Source organism: Prunus avium, chromosome 1, assembly GCF_965620075.1.
Source record: "Prunus avium chromosome 1, drPruAviu1.hap1.1, whole genome shotgun sequence".
Classification (NCBI taxonomy): Eukaryota; Viridiplantae; Streptophyta; class Magnoliopsida; order Rosales; family Rosaceae; genus Prunus; species Prunus avium.
The window spans coordinates 26842975-26860222 of NC_142284.1; positions in this window are offsets into that span (position 1 = coordinate 26842975).

Consider the following 17248-nt stretch of genomic DNA (forward strand, 5'->3'; position numbering starts at 1 on the left):
CTTCTAGCGATTGGATTTCACTCAAAACTCACCAAATGACTCCTCCCACCATATTATGATGTTTCCCAAGTTTTGGGCTCGATCCGAAATCAATAGGTGTTCCAAATTGGACAATTCAAGTTCAACGGCAGTTCGTTCCTAATTGGAGTGGTTGGTGTATTCCATACTTCTAGCGATTGGATTTCACTCAAAACTCACCAAATGACTCCTCCCACCATATTATGATGTTGCCCAAGTTTTGGGCTCGATCCGAAATCAATAGGTGTTCCAAATCTGACAATTCAAGTTCAACGGCAGTTCTTTCCTAATTGGAGTGGTTGGTGTATTCCATACTTCTAGCGATTGGATTTCACTCAAAACTCCCCAAATGACTCCTCCCACCATATTATGATGTTGCCCAAGTTTTGGGCTCGATCCGAAATCAATACGTGTGAGAAATTGGTCAATTCAATTTGAATGGCAGTTGATCGGTTCATAATTGTATATCATTTTGTACCCTTCTAGCTTATGATTTGGTTATGTTTTTGAGTTAAACTTGTGCTTTTAATCCTTTTTGTGTTTATCTTTCAACTTTAGGGAACAATGTTGGCTTTGGATAGGAAATGATGCAATCCATGCATGTTAAAGCCTGATTTGGATAAAGTGAAGAAGAGCTTAAAGACAAACTCATTTTGGCTACAGCCCCCTGCCAGTCCAGTTTCGTAGGTCATATTGAAGCTTTGTTTCAGCAACCTACATAGCTCGGATGAGGCCACATTCTTCATGAAAGTTGTTCCAATGGGTGTGTACTATAACATATCCAACATTCAGCCCCATTGGATAAATATGGAGTCTGTTACCTAGCAAACACAGAACCATGCTCAGGATGGATCTTATCAGCGCGGAAAATGAGTTAGCAATTTGTTTCGGCCTTAACTTCTTCCTCCGACCTTGGATTGGCCCAAATAACATATGGCTGGAAAGAAGACATTCTGAACTTCAATTTCGAGTGCTTAAAGTCCTAATTTGATTAAGAGAAGCCCAAGTTGTAAGCCCTTGAAGTTGCTGGTCATGCTGACCTCAGCATGTGCTGGTTGGATGCTTGGTCATGGTGAGCTAGGTATGAGCTATCATTTCTGGTTGGAAGTGATCGATTCATAATTGTATATCATTTTGTACCCTTCTAGCTTATGATTTGGTTATGTTTTTGAGTTAAACTTGTGCTTTTAATCCTTTTTGTGTTTATCTTTCAGTTCATTGAGCTTTAGGTAATAATGATGGCTTTGGATAGTAAATGATGCAATCCATGCATGATAGGGCCTAATTTGGATGAATGGATGAAGAGCTTAAAGACAAACTCAATTTTGGCTACAGTCCCCTGCCAGCCCAGTTTCGTAGGTCATATTGCAAGCTTTGTTTCAGCAACCTACATAGCTCGGATGAGGCCACATTCTTCATGAGAGTTGTTCCAATGGGTGTGTAATATAACATATCCAAAATGCAGCCCCATTGGATAAATATGGAGTCTGTTACCTAGCAAACACAGAGCCATGCTCAGGATGGATTTTATCAGCGCGCAAAATGAGTTAGCAATTTGTTTTGGCCTTAACTTCCTCCTCCGACCTTGGATTGGCCCAAATGATATATGGCTGGAAAGAAGACATTCTGAACTTCAAATTTGAGTGCTTAAAGTCTTAATTTGCTTAAGGGATGCCCAATTCGTAAGCCCTTGAAGTTGCTGGTCATGCTGACCTCAGGATGAGCTATTATTTCTGGTTGGAAGCTTGGTCATGGTGACATGAAGATGAGCTAGGGCTGCTGGTGGGATTTATTAGTGAAGTGCATCAACCATTTCAGATTTTATAATGCAAGTGTTGTATGCATTAGTGAAGTGCATCAACCATTTCAGATTTTATAAAACAAGTGTTGTATGCATTAGCCATACTTAATTCAGATTTTCAGCTTCCTTAGGCCTATATATAGTGAGGTTTCCCAAGCTTGTAAACACACCCCAAGGGGGGGAGCTCTCAAACACTTCTCTAGAGCTACCTTCCCTTCTCTCCCTCAAATTCTCTTAGTTTCATTTTCTAGTTTTCAATTGTTATAATGAGATCTTTGTGCTGAAATTCTCCTTAAGTTTTTCCAAGTTCTACTTAATTTTCATTGTTATGTAAATTCTTTTCTTTAGTTTCAAGTTTGATTAGTTTCCAAGTTTCAATTATGATTTTTGTTCTTATTCATTATGCTTATAAGTTAATGTGCTAGTTTGAATGATTGATCACCATTTAGGCTTGCATGTTAGCTATCTTGGTTTGAATTAAGAGTAGACACCATGCTTTAATTCGAATTGAACTATGAATAGGAAGAGTATGTATGGACATTCGACAACAGGGATTAGATACATGCTTGGTTGTTTAAATTGTTCTTCTATGCTTAATGGGTTCCTAATGCTTAATTTTAGGTTAGACAACAAATGATCAAATTAGGGAATTAGGAACACAAGGTTATGACCAAACACCATGGCTTAATCATACATTAGCTAGAATCAATCCGTTAATCTAATTGAACTTGGGAACTTATCTACTTGAGTTAGTTATTTTCTTTCTTCCTTGTTTTATTTATTTCCTTTCTTTTTCATTTCTGTTTTGTGTAGGAGAAATGAATTGGATCATTCAATCACCAATCCTCGTGGGATCGACCTCGCACTTACATACGCTATACTACCAAACGGCTCGTGCACTTGCGAGTATCACAAGTTGAGGATGCAACTGAATCCATTTTGGTGCAGCTGTATCTACACAACAAGTTTTTGGCGCCGTTGCCGGGGATCGGTAACATTGTTTGATTCTATTTGGCTTTCCTATTTTATTTTTTTTTCTTAACTAGACAATTTCAAGTTTTAAAGTTAATGACATTAATGGACAAGTTGTGTTTGTAGTCCAACAGAAAAGGACAATTGCCCAACAAGCAAGATAACTGGGTTTAAGTCCCAGCTTACACAACCCATTGGCGCTTGTTGCTTTGAAGCATGGAATTGGATGTGTGTTGATTTTCCTTTTCATTTTAGTTTTTATTTCCTAATCCTTTTAATTCCATTTCAAGTTTGTGTGTTTGTTTTAGCAATTTATGACAGCTTAATAAAAATGGAGAGAGATGGCAACCTCAATCATAAGAATGGGAAGTGTGGAGCAATGGGAGAAGTCGCGACCTCCAAGTGCATCACACTCGACCTAATCGCTTCAAGGGGGAGCATTTCAATCCTTTCTCTTTACTTGTTATTATTTTAAATTTCTGTTTCTTTTTTTATAAAAATTTAAAAAAATAAAAAATTTAAAAATTTAAAAAGATTTTTCATATGAGCTGACTTATGGTAACTCCAGTGAGCACTTCCGTCAATACAGTGTCTAGGAGTTCTTTAGGCGACACCTTCGGTGTCTAAGAAGTTTGGGTTTTAAGCGGGACCATTGTGACCCCTCCAACCTTCCCGGATCCCCTGGCTGTGTTTTCTGAGGCCCTTAACTGGTCATCCGTGAGTTGCTTATATATTCATTTTTATTTTTTTTTTCCTTCCTAAACCTTCTTCTTAACTTTTCCCCTTATCATTTACATGTTCTCAATCATCTTTACTTTGCTTTAACATTGAGGACAATGTTTCATTTAAGTTTGGGGGTGCTGGAAAGTTTTTTTTTAGTTTTTGTGTTTGTGTCTGAAAACGTAGGCTTCTTCATTGCTACAATTCTTTTTTTCTGCTACTGTTTTGAAAGATTGGTCCGTGATGTGTTCTTCATTTTTTCATGCTGAATCCAACGACATAAAGAACGTTAAATTTGACCAAGTGGTTTGAAAGTTACATGTCAAAACAGATTATATGTTGAAATTGAGCAAAACAGCAATTTGAAACCTCTCGTTTTTTCTTTTCTGTTTCTTTTCTTTGAGTCATTTTCAGTTTTCCTTCCCACACCAATGATAAATCATGAGTCTAACTTCTAATATGGCTCTTAGGAATTTGATAAGCATTGTGTTAGGTCTGAATCTTATTCTTTTGCTAGCTAAGTCTCACATAATTATTCTTGAGCTTTCTATGCACTTTAGCCATGATTATACACCTCTTGCATGTCTTACCCAATTGTATGCATTTTTGCTTGTGTGATTCACTGGAATGTTAAGTTATAACTAAGATATGATTTAGGCCATCTTTGTTATGCCTCTTTTTTTTTTTTTTTTCCTCCATCAACCTATACAATACATATTCCCTTGTAAACCCCTTTGTGCTCAAACACTTAGCAATTTCTTTCTATCACCTTATCATCCATTAAACATCCTACCATCTAGGGGACATGTAGAGTATGATTGTATTTCAGATTGTAATGTATTCAAGGCAATAAATGAGCTATTAAAAAAAAAATTCAGAAGAAAAAGAGAAAAGAAGTGTGGCCAATGTAGTCACGACCCTAGGGTGATATAAGGAGAAATCAAGGTGATCTAGGGTAAAGAGCCGCAAAATTGGGCCAAATATTATACAAAGTGTGTAAATGTCAAAATCAAATTGTGAAGTGATTCAATTGCAAAATCTGGTATTGTGAGCTTTTCAATTTATGTGCCTTACATTTCAAATGTCAATGATCTTGTTTACATGATATGCTCTACTTTGTTCCTTAGACTTTGTGTTCCAATATCCATTCCTTTTCTAACCATTACATTACATCCATGAGTAAAGTCCTATTGATTTTGGTTTAGCTTGGCAAACTTGTGTTCATTCTTGCAAGAATTCATATCGTTGTTTGAGAAGCATGAGTTGTATCTTCATGGCTACTTCACACACACACACACACACACCTTGAGCATGATTTTTGTGAGATTGTGGTAGCACTTGAGAATAATGTTTAGAACTTCCTTAGTGCTTGTTTTGTTCCTTGTTGAGCCATGTCTATGAAGTTTAACATTTTTGTCCGGTTGGAAGGTTAACGGTTTTTGTATTTTGTTTTGTTTTGTTTTGCTTAAGGGCTAACAAATCTATTAAGTTTTCTAACTACTTTGTTTTGTAGAGTCAGTAAAACGTTTGTGGGTATCGTATCTGTTAAACCCTCAGGAGACACAACTCCTCCTACTAGGGATGCCTAGAGGTTTAAAGGCTTGTTGCATACGCTCAATGCAATCGAGTTACCTACGAAAGTGGTCTAGTTAACTTCTTATTTTGTTTTATTTTTCTTCGTTTTCCTTTTGTTTTGCTTGAGGACTAGCAAAATCTAGGTTTGGGGGTATTTGATCGGTTCATAATTGTATATCATTTTGTACCCTTCTAGCTTATGATTTGGTTATGTTTTTGAGTTAAACTTGTGCTTTTAATCCTTTTTGTGTTTATCTTTCAGTTCATTGAGCTTTAGGTAATAATGATGGCTTTGGATAGTAAATGATGCAATCCATGCATGATAGGGCCTAATTTGGATGAATGGATGAAGAGCTTAAAGACAAACTCAATTTTGGCTACAGTCCCCTGCCAGCCCAGTTTCGTAGGTCATATTGCAAGCTTTGTTTCAGCAACCTACATAGCTCGGATGAGGCCACATTCTTCATGAGAGTTGTTCCAATGGGTGTGTAATATAACATATCCAAAATGCAGCCCCATTGGATAAATATGGAGTCTGTTACCTAGCAAACACAGAGCCATGCTCAGGATGGATTTTATCAGCGCGCAAAATGAGTTAGCAATTTGTTTTGGCCTTAACTTCCTCCTCCGACCTTGGATTGGCCCAAATGATATATGGCTGGAAAGAAGACATTCTGAACTTCAAGTTTGAGTGCTTAAAGTCTTAATTTGCTTAAGGGATGCCCAATTCGTAAGCCCTTGAAGTTGCTGGTCATGCTGACCTCAGGATGAGCTATTATTTCTGGTTGGAAGCTTGGTCATGGTGACATGAAGATGAGCTAGGGCTGCTGGTGGGATTTATTAGTGAAGTGCATCAACCATTTCAGATTTTATAATGCAAGTGTTGTATGCATTAGTGAAGTGCATCAACCATTTCAGATTTTATAAAACAAGTGTTGTATGCATTAGCCATACTTAATTCAGATTTTCAGCTTCCTTAGGCCTATATATAGTGAGGTTTCCCAAGCTTGTAAACACACCCCAAGGGGGGGAGCTCTCAAACACTTCTCTAGAGCTACCTTCCCTTCTCTCCCTCAAATTCTCTTAGTTTCATTTTCTAGTTTTCAATTGTTATAATGAGATCTTTGTGCTGAAATTCTCCTTAAGTTTTTCCAAGTTCTACTTAATTTTCATTGTTATGTAAATTCTTTTCTTTAGTTTCAAGTTTGATTAGTTTCCAAGTTTCAATTATGATTTTTGTTCTTATTCATTATGCTTATAAGTTAATGTGCTAGTTTGAATGATTGATCACCATTTAGGCTTGCATGTTAGCTATCTTGGTTTGAATTAAGAGTAGACACCATGCTTTAATTCGAATTGAACTATGAATAGGAAGAGTATGTATGGACATTCGACAACAGGGATTAGATACATGCTTGGTTGTTTAAATTGTTCTTCTATGCTTAATGGGTTCCTAATGCTTAATTTTAGGTTAGACAACAAATGATCAAATTAGGGAATTAGGAACACAAGGTTATGACCAAACACCATGGCTTAATCATACATTAGCTAGAATCAATCCGTTAATCTAATTGAACTTGGGAACTTATCTACTTGAGTTAGTTATTTTCTTTCTTCCTTGTTTTATTTATTTCCTTTCTTTTTCATTTCTGTTTTGTGTAGGAGAAATGAATTGGATCATTCAATCACCAATCCTCGTGGGATCGACCTCGCACTTACATACGCTATACTACCAAACGGCTCGTGCACTTGCGAGTATCACAAGTTGAGGATGCAACTGAATCCATTTTGGTGCAGCTGTATCTACACAACAGGAAGCTTGGTCATGGTGACATGAAGATGAGCTAGGGCTGCTGGTGGGATCTATTGGTGAAGTGCATCAACCAATTCAAGATTTTCTAATACAAGTGCATCACCCAATTTAGATTTTCTAATACAAGTGCATCAACCATTTCAGATTTTATAAAACAAGTGTTGTATGCATTAGCCATATTGAATTCAGATTTTCACTTCCCCTAGGCCTATAAATAGGGAAGTTCTCTAAGCTTGTAAACACACCCCAAGGGGGGGAGCTCTCAAACACTTCTCTAGAGCTCCCTTCCCTTCTCTCCCTCAAATTCTCTTAGTTTCTCTTTCTAGTTTTCAATTGTTGTAATGAAATCTTTTGTGCTGAAATTTTCCTTAAGTTTTTCTTAGTTCCACTTTACTTTTCATTATGTAAATTCTTTTCTTTAGTTTCAAGTTTGATTAGTTTCCAAGTTTCAATTATGGTTCCTGTTCTTATTCATTATGCTTATAAGTTAATATGCTAGTTTGAATGATTGATCACCATTAAGGCTTGGATGTTAGCTATCTTGGTTTGAATTAAGAGTATACACCATGCTTTAATTCGAATTGAACTATGAATAGGAAGAGTATGTATGGACATTCGACAACAGGGATTAGATACATGCTTGGTTGTTTAAATTGTTCTTCTATGCTTAATGGGTTCCTAATGCTTAATTTTAGGTTAGACAACAAATGATCAAATTAGGGAATTAGGAACACAAGGTTATGACCACACACCATGGCTTAATCATACATTAGCTAGAATCAATCCGTTAATCTAATTGAACTTGGGAACTTATCTGCTTGAGTTAGTTATTTCTTTCTTCCTTGTTTTATTTATTTCCCTTCTTTTTCATTTCTGTTTTGTGTAGGGAAAATGAATTGAATCATTCAATCACCAATCCTCGTGGGATCGACCTCGCACTTACATACGCTATACTACCGAACGGCTCGTGCACTTGCGAGTATCACAAGTTGAGGATGCAACTGAATCCATTTTGGTGCAGCTGTATCTACGCAACAGCAGTTCGTTCCTAATTGGAGTGGTTGGTGTATTCCATACTTCTGGCGATTGGATTTCACTGAAAACTCACCAAATGACTCCTCCCACCATATTATGATGTTGCCCAAGTTTTGGGCTCGATCCGAAATCAATAGGTGTTCCAAATTGGACAATTCAAGTTCAACGGCAGTTGGTTCCTAATTGGAGTGGTTGGTGTATTCCATACTTCTAGCGATTGGATTTCACTCAAAACTCACCAAATGACTCCTCCCACCACATTATGATGTTTCCCAAGCTTTGGGCTCGATCCGAAATCAATAGGTGTTCCAAATTGGACAATTCAAGTTCAACGGCAGTTCGTTCCTAATTGGAGTGGTTGGTGTATTCCATACTTCTAGCGATTGGATTTCACTCAAAACTCACCAAATGACTCCTCCCACCATATTTTGATGTTGCCCAAGTTTTGGGATCGATCCGAAATCAATAGGTGTTCCAAATTGGACAATTCAAGTTCAACGGCAGTTCGTTCCTAATTGGAGTGGTTGGTGTATTCCATACTTCTAGCGTTTGGATTTCACTCAAAACTCACCAAATGACTCCTCCCACCATATTATGATGTTGCCCAAGTTTTGGGCTCGATCCGAAATCAATAGGTGTTCCAAATTGGACAATTCAAGTTCAACGGCATTTGGTTCCTAATTGGAGTGGTTGGTGTATTCCATACTTCTAGCGATTGGATTTCACTCAAAACTCACCAAATGACTCCTCCCACCATATTATGATGTTGCCCAAGTTTTGGGCTCGATCCGAAATCAATAGGTGTTCCAAATTGGACAATTCAAGTTCAACGGCAGTTCGTTCCTATTTGGAGTGGTTGGTGTATTCCAAACTTCTAGCGATTGGATTTAACTCAAAACTCACCAAATGACTCCTCCCACCATATTATGATGTTGCCAGAGTTTTGGGCTCGATCCGAAATCAATAGGTGTTCCAAATTGGACAATTCAAGGTCAACGGCAGTTCGTTCCTAATTGGAGTGGTTGGTGTATTCCAAACATCTAGCGATTGGATTTCACTCAAAACTCACCAAATGACTCCTCCCACCATATTATGATGTTGCCCAAGTTTTGGGCTCGATCCGAAATCAATAGGTGTTCAAAATAGGACAATTCAAGTTGAACGGCAGTTCGTTCCTAATTGGAGTGGTTGGTGTATTCCCTACTTCTAGCGATTGGATTTCACTCAAAACGCACCAAATGACTCCTCCCACCATATTATGATGTTGCCCAAGTTTTGGGCTCGATCCGAAATCAATAGGTGTTCAAAATAGGACAATTCAAGTTGAACGGCAGTTCGTTCCTAATTGGAGTGGTTGGTGTATTCCATACTTCTAGCGATTGGATTTCACTCAAAACTCACCAAATGACTCCTCCCACCATATTATGATGTTGCCCAAGTTTTGGGCTTGATCCGAAATCAATAGGTGTTCCAAATTGGACAATTCAAGTTCAACGACAGTTCGTTCCTAATTGGAGTGGTGGGTGTATTCCAAACTTCTAGCTATTGGATTTCACTGAAAACTCACCAAATGACTCCTCCCACCATATGATGTTGCCCAAGTTTTGGGCTCGATCCGAAATCAATAGGTGTGAGAAATTGGACAATTCAAGTTCAACAGCAGTTCGTTCCTAATTGGAGTGGTTGGTGTTTTCCGTACTTTTAGAGATTGGATTTCACTCAAAACTCACCAAATGACTCCTCCCACCATATTATGATGTTGCCCAAGTTTTGGGCTCGATCCGAAATCAATAGGTGTGAGAAATTGGTCAATTCAATTTCAACGGCATTTCGTTCCTAATTGGAGTGGTTGGTGTATTCCATACTTCTAGCGATTGGATTTCACTTAAAACTCACCAAATGACTCCTCCCACCATATTATGATGTTGCCCAAGTTTTGGGCTCGATCCGAAATCAATAGGTGTGCGAAATTGGACAATTCAAGTTCAACGGCAGTTCGTTCCTAATTGGAGTGGTTGGTGTATTCCATACTTCTAGCGATTGGATTTCACTCAAAACTCACCAAATGACTCCTCCCACCATATTATGATGTTGCCCAAGATTTGGGCTCGATCCGAAATCAATAGGTGTCCCAAATTGGAAAATTCAAGTTCAACGGCAGTTCGTTCTTAATTGGAGTGGTTGGTGTATTCCATACTTCTAGCGATTGGATTTCACTCAAAACAAACCAAATGACTCCTCCCACCATATTATAATGTTGCCCAAGTTTTGGGCTCGATCCGAAATCAATAGGTGTGAGAAATTGGACAATTCAAGTTCAACGGTAGTTCGTTCCTAATTGTAGTGGTTGGTGTGTTCCATACTTCTAGCGATTGGATTTCACTCAAAACTCACCAAATGACTCCTCCCACCAGATTATGATGTTGCCCAAGTTTTGGGCTTGATCCGAAATCAATAGGTGTTCCAAATTGGACAATTCAATTTCAACGACAGTTCGTTCCTAATTGGAGTCGTGGGTGTATTCCAAACTCTAGCTATTGGATTTCACTCAAAACTCACCAAATCACTCCTCCCACCATATTATGATGTTGCCCAAGTTTTGGGCTCGATCCGAAATCAATAGGTGTGAGAAATTGGTCAATTCAATTTCAACGGCAGTTCGTTCCTAATTGGAGTGGTTGGTGTATTCCGTACTTCTAGCGATTGGATTTCACTCAAAACTCACCAAATGACTCCTCCCACCATATTATGATGTTGCCCAAGTTTTGGGGTCAATCCGAAATCAATAGGTGTGAGAAATTGGACAATTCAAGTTCAACGGCAGTTCGTTCCTAATTGGAGTGGTTGGTGTATTCCATACTTCGAGCGATTGGATTTCACTCAAAACTCACCAAATGACTCCTCCCACCATATTTTGATGTTGCCCAAGTTTTGGGCTCGATCCGAAATCAATAGGTGTGACAAATTGGTCAATTCAATTTCAATGGCATTTCGTTCCTAATTGGAGTGGTTGGTGTATTCCATACTTCTAGCGATTAGATTTCACTCAAAACTCACCAAATGACTCCTCCCACCATATTATGATGTTGCCCAAGTTTTGGGCTCGATCCGAAATCAATAGGTGTGAGAAATTGGACAATTCAAGTTCAACGGCAGTTCGTTCCTAATTGGAGTGGTTGGTGTATTCCATACTTCGAGCGATTGGATTTCACTCAAAACTCACCAAATGACTCCTCCCACCATATTATGATGTTGCCCAAGTTTTGGGCTCGATACGAAATCCATAGGTGTGACAAATTGGTCAATTCAATTTCAACGGCATTTCGTTCCTAATTGGAGTGGTTGGTGTATTCCATACTTCTAGAGATTGGATTTCACTCAAAACTCACCAAATGACTCCTCCCACCATATTATGATGTTGCCCAAGTTTTGGGCTCGATCCGAAATCAAAAGGTGTGCGAAATTGGACAATTCAAGTTCAACAGCAGTTCGTTCCTAATTGGAGTGGTTGGTGTATTCCATACTTCTAGCAATTGGATTTCACTCAAAACTCACCAAATGACTCCTCCCACCAGATTATGATGTTGCCCAAGTTTTGGGCTCGATCCGAAATCAATAGGTGTTCCAAATTGGACAATTCAAGTTCAACGACAGTTCGTTCCTAATTGGAGTGGTTGGTGTATTCCAAACTTCTAGCGATTGAATTTCACTCAAAACGCACCAAATGACTCCTCCCACCATATTATGATGTTGCCCAAGTTTTGGGCTCGATCCGAAATCAATAGGTGTGAGAAATTGGACAATTCAAGTTCAACGGCAGTTCGTTCCTAATTGGAGTGGTTGGTGTATTCCATACTTCGAGCGATTGGATTTCACTCAAAACTCACCAAATGACTCCTCCCACCATATTATGATGTTGCCCAAGTTTTGGGCTCGATCCGAAATCAATAGGTGTGACAAATTGGTCAATTCAATTTCAATGGCATTTCGTTCCTAATTGGAGTGGTTGGTGTATTCCATACTTCGAGCGATTGGATTTCACTCAAAACTCACCAAATGACTCCTCCCACCATATTTTGATGTTGCCCAAGTTTTGGGCTCGATCCGAAATCAATAGGTGTGACAAATTGGTCAATTCAATTTCAATGGCATTTCGTTCCTAATTGGAGTGGTTGGTGTATTCCATACTTCTAGCGATTGGATTTCACTCAAAACTCACAAAATGACTCCTCCCACCATATTATGATGTTGCCCAAGTTTTGGGCTCGATCCGAAATAAATAGGTGTGAGAAATTGGACAATTCAAGTTCAACGGCAGTTCGTTCCTAATTGGAGTGGTTGGTGTATTCCATACTTCGAGCGATTGGATTTCACTCAAAACTCACCAAATGACTCCTCCCACCATATTATGATGTTGCCCAAGTTTTGGGCTCGATACGAAATCCATAGGTGTGACAAATTGGTCAATTCAATTTCAACGGCATTTCGTTCCTAATTGGAGTGGTTGGTGTATTCCATACTTCTAGAGATTGGATTTCACTCAAAACTCACCAAATGACTCCTCCCACCATATTATGATGTTGCCCAAGTTTTGGGCTCGATCCGAAATCAAAAGGTGTGCGAAATTGGACAATTCAAGTTCAACAGCAGTTCGTTCCTAATTGGAGTGGTTGGTGTATTCCATACTTCTAGCGATTGGATTTCACTCAAAACTCACCAAATGAATCCTCCCACCATATTATGATGTTGCCCAAGATTTGGGCTCGATCCGAAATCAATAGGTGTTCCAAATTGGACAATTCAAGTTCAACGGCAGTTCGATCCTAATTGGAGTGGTTGGTGTATTCCATACTTCTAGCGATTGGATTTCACTCAAAAGAAACCAAATGACTCCTCCCACCATATTATTATGTTGCCCAAGTTTTGGGCTCGATCCGAAATCAATAGGTGTGAGAAATTGGACAATTCAAGTTCAACGGTAGTTCGTTCCTAATTGGAGTGGTTGGTGTATTCCATACTTCTAGCAATTGGATTTCACTCAAAACTCACCAAATGACTCCTCCCACCAGGTTATGATGTTGCCCAAGTTTTGGGCTCGATCCGAAATCAATAGGTGTTCCAAATTGGACAATTCAAGTTCAACGACAGTTTGTTCCTAATTGGAGTGGTTGGTGTATTCCAAACTTCTAGCGATTGAATTTCACTCAAAACGCACCAAATGACTCCTCCCACCATATTATGATGTCGCCCAAATTTTGGGCTCGATCCGAAATCAATAGGTGTGAGAAATTGGACAATTCAAGTTCAACGGCAGTTCGTTCCTAATTGGAGTGGTTGGTGTATTCCATACTTCGAGCGATTGGATTTCACTCAAAACTCACCAAATGACTCCTCCCACCATATTATGATGTTGCCCAAGTTTTGGGCTCGATCCGAAATCAATAGGTGTGACAAATTGGTCAATTCAATTTCAATGGCATTTCGTTCCTAATTGGAGTGGTTGGTGTATTCCATACTTCGAGCGATTGGATTTCACTCAAAACTCACCAAATGACTCCTCCCACCATATTTTGATGTTGCCCAAGTTTTGGGCTCGATCCGAAATCAATAGGTGTGACAAATTGGTCAATTCAATTTCAATGGCATTTCGTTCCTAATTGGAGTGGTTGGTGTATTCCATACTTCTAGCGATTGGATTTCACTCAAAACTCACCAAATGACTCCTCCCACCATATTATGACGTTGCCCAAGTTTTGGGCTCGATCCGAAATCAATAGGTGTGAGAAATTGGACAATTCAAGTTCAACGGCAGTTCGTTCCTAATTGGAGTGGTTGGTGTATTCCATACTTCGAGCGATTGGATTTCACTCAAAACTCACCAAATGACTCCTCCCACCATATTATGATGTTGCCCAAGTTTTGGGCTCGATACGAAATCCATAGGTGTGACAAATTGGTCAATTCAATTTCAACGGCATTTCGTTCCTAATTGGAGTGGTTGGTGTATTCCATACTTCTAGAGATTGGATTTCACTCAAAACTCACCAAATGACTCCTCCCACCATATTATGATGTTGCCCAAGTTTTGGGCTCGATCCGAAATCAAAAGGTGTGCGAAATTGGACAATTCAAGTTCAACAGCAGTTCGTTCCTAATTGGAGTGGTTGGTGTATTCCATACTTCTAGCGATTGGATTTCACTCAAAACACACCAAATGAATCCTCCCACCATATTATGATGTTGCCCAAGATTTGGGCTCGATCCGAAATCAATAGGTGTTCCAAATTGGACAATTCAAGTTCAACGGCAGTTCGATCCTAATTGGAGTGGTTGGTGTATTCCATACTTCTAGCGATTGGATTTCACTCAAAAGAAACCAAATGACTCCTCCCACCATATTATTATGTTGCCCAAGTTTTGGGCTCGATCCGAAATCAATAGGTGTGAGAAATTGGACAATTCAAGTTCAACGGTAGTTCGTTCCTAATTGGAGTGGTTGGTGTATTCCATACTTCTAGCAATTGGATTTCACTCAAGACTCACCAAATGACTCCTCCCACCAGATTATGATGTTGCCCAAGTTTTGGGCTCGATCCGAAATCAATAGGTGTTCCAAATTGGACAATTCAAGTTCAACGACAGTTCGTTCCTAATTGGAGTGGTTGGTGTATTCCAAACTTCTAGCGATTGAATTTCACTCAAAACGCACCAAATGACTCCTCCCACCATATTATGATGTTGCCCAAGTTTTGGGCTCGATCCGAAATCAATAGGTGTTCCACATTGGACAATTCAAGTTCAACGGCAGTTCGTTCCTAATTGGAGTGGTTGGTGTATTCCATACTTCGAGCGATTGGATTTCACTCAAAACTCACCAAATGACTCCTCCCACCATATTATGATGTTGCCCAAGTTTTGGGCTCGATCTGAAATCAATAGGTGTGACAAATTGGTCAATTCAATTTCAATGGCATTTCGTTCCTAATTGGAGTGGTTGGTGTATTCCATACTTCTAGCGATTGGATTTCACTCAAAACTCACCAAATGACTCCTCCCACCATATTATGATGTTGCCCAAGTTTTGGGCTCGATCCGAAATCAAAAGGTGCGCGAAATTGGACAATTCAAGTTCAACAGCAGTTCGTTCCTAATTGGAGTGGTTGGTGTATTCCATACTTCTAGCGATTGGATTTCACTCAAAACTCACCAAATGAATCCTCCCACCATATTATGATGTTACCCATGATTTGGGCTCGATCCGAAATCAATAGGTGTTCCAAATTGGACAATTCAAGTTCAACGGCAGTTCGTTCTTAATTGGAGTTGTTGGTGTATTCCATACTTCTAGCGATTGGATTTCACTCAAAACTCACCAAACGACTCCTCCCACCATATTATGATGTTGCCCAAGTTTTGGGCTCGATCCGAAATCAATAGGTGTTCAAAATAGGACAATTCAAGTTGAACGGCAGTTCGTTCCTAATTGGAGTGGTTGGTGCATTCCATACTTCTAGCGATTGGATTTCACTCAAACCTCACCAAATGACTCCTCCCACCATATTATGATGTTGACCAAGTTTTCGGCTCGATCCGAAATCAATAGGTGTTCCAAATTGGACAATTCAAGTTCAACGGCAGTTCGTTCCTAATTGGAGTGGTTGGTGTATTCCATACTTCTAGCGATTGGATTTCACTCAAAACTCACCAAATGACTCCTCCCACCATATTCTGTTGTTGCCCAAGTTTTGGGCTCGATCCGAAATCAATAGGTGTTCCAAATTGGACAATTCAAGTTCAACGGCAGTTCGTTCTTAATTGGAGTGGTTGGTGTATTCCATACTTCTAACGATTGGATTTAATTCAAAACTCACCAAACGACTCCTCCCACCATATTATGTTGTTTTTCCAAGTTTTGGGCCCGATCCGAAATCAATAGGTGTTCCAAATTGGACAATTCAAGTTCAACGGCAGTTCGTTCCTAATTGGAGTGGTTGGTGTATTCCATACTTCTAGCGATTGGATTTCACTCAAAACTCACCAAATGACTCCTCCCACCATATTATGATGTTGCCCAAGTTTTGGGCTCGTTCCGAAATCAATAGGTGTGAGAAATTGGACAATTCAAATTCAACGGCAGTTCGTTCCTAATTGGATTGGTTGGTGTATTCCATACTTCTAGCGATTGGATTTCACTCAAAACTCACCAAATGACTCCTCCCACCATATTATGATGTTGCCCAAGTTTGGGGCTCGATCCGAAATCAATAGGTGTTCCAAATTGGACAATTCAAGTTCAACGGCAGTTCGTTCCTAATTGGAGTGGTCGGTGTATTCCAAACTTCTAGCGATTGGATTTCACTGAAAACTCACCAAATGACTCCTCCCACCATATTATGATGTTGCCCAAGTTTTGGGCTTGATCCGAAATCAATAGGTGTTCCAAATTGGACAATTCAGGTTCAACGGCAGTTCGTTCCTAATTGGAGTGGTTGGTGTATTCCATACTTCGAGCGATTGGATTTCACTCAAAACTCACCAAATGACTCCTCCCACCATATTATGATGTTGCCCAAGTTTTGGGCTCGATCCGAAATCAATAGGTGTGAGAAATTGGACAATTCATGTTCAACGGCAGTTCGTTCCTAATTGGAGTGGTTGATGTATTCCATACTTCCAGCGATTGGATTTCACTCAAAACTCACCAAATGACTCCTCCCACCATATTATGATGTTGCCCAAGTTTTGGGCTCCATCCGAAATCAGTAGGTGTTCGAAATTGGACAATTCAAGTTCAACGGCAGTTCGTTCCTAATTGGAGTGGTTGGTGTATTCCATACTTCTAGCGATTGGATTTCACTCAAAACTCACCAAATGACTCCTCCCACCATATTATGATGTTGCCCAAGTTTTGGGCTCGATCCGAAATCAATTGGTGTTCCAATTTGGACAATTCAATTTCAACGGCAGTTCGTTCCTAATTGGAGTGGTTGGTGTATTCCATACTTCTAGCGATTGCATTTCACTCAAAACTCACCAAACGACTCCCCCCACCATATTATGATGTTGCCCAAGTTTTGGGCTCGATCCGAAATCAATAGGTGTGAGAAATTGGTCAATTCAATTTCAACAGCATTTCGTTCCTAATCGGAGTGGTTGGTGTATTCCATACTTCTAGCGATTGGATTTCACTGAAAACTCGCCAAATGACTCCTCCCACCATATTATGATGTTGCCCAAGTTTTGGGCTCGATCCGAAATCAATAGGTGTTCAAAATAGGACAATTCAAGTTGAACGGCAGTTCGTTCCTAATTGG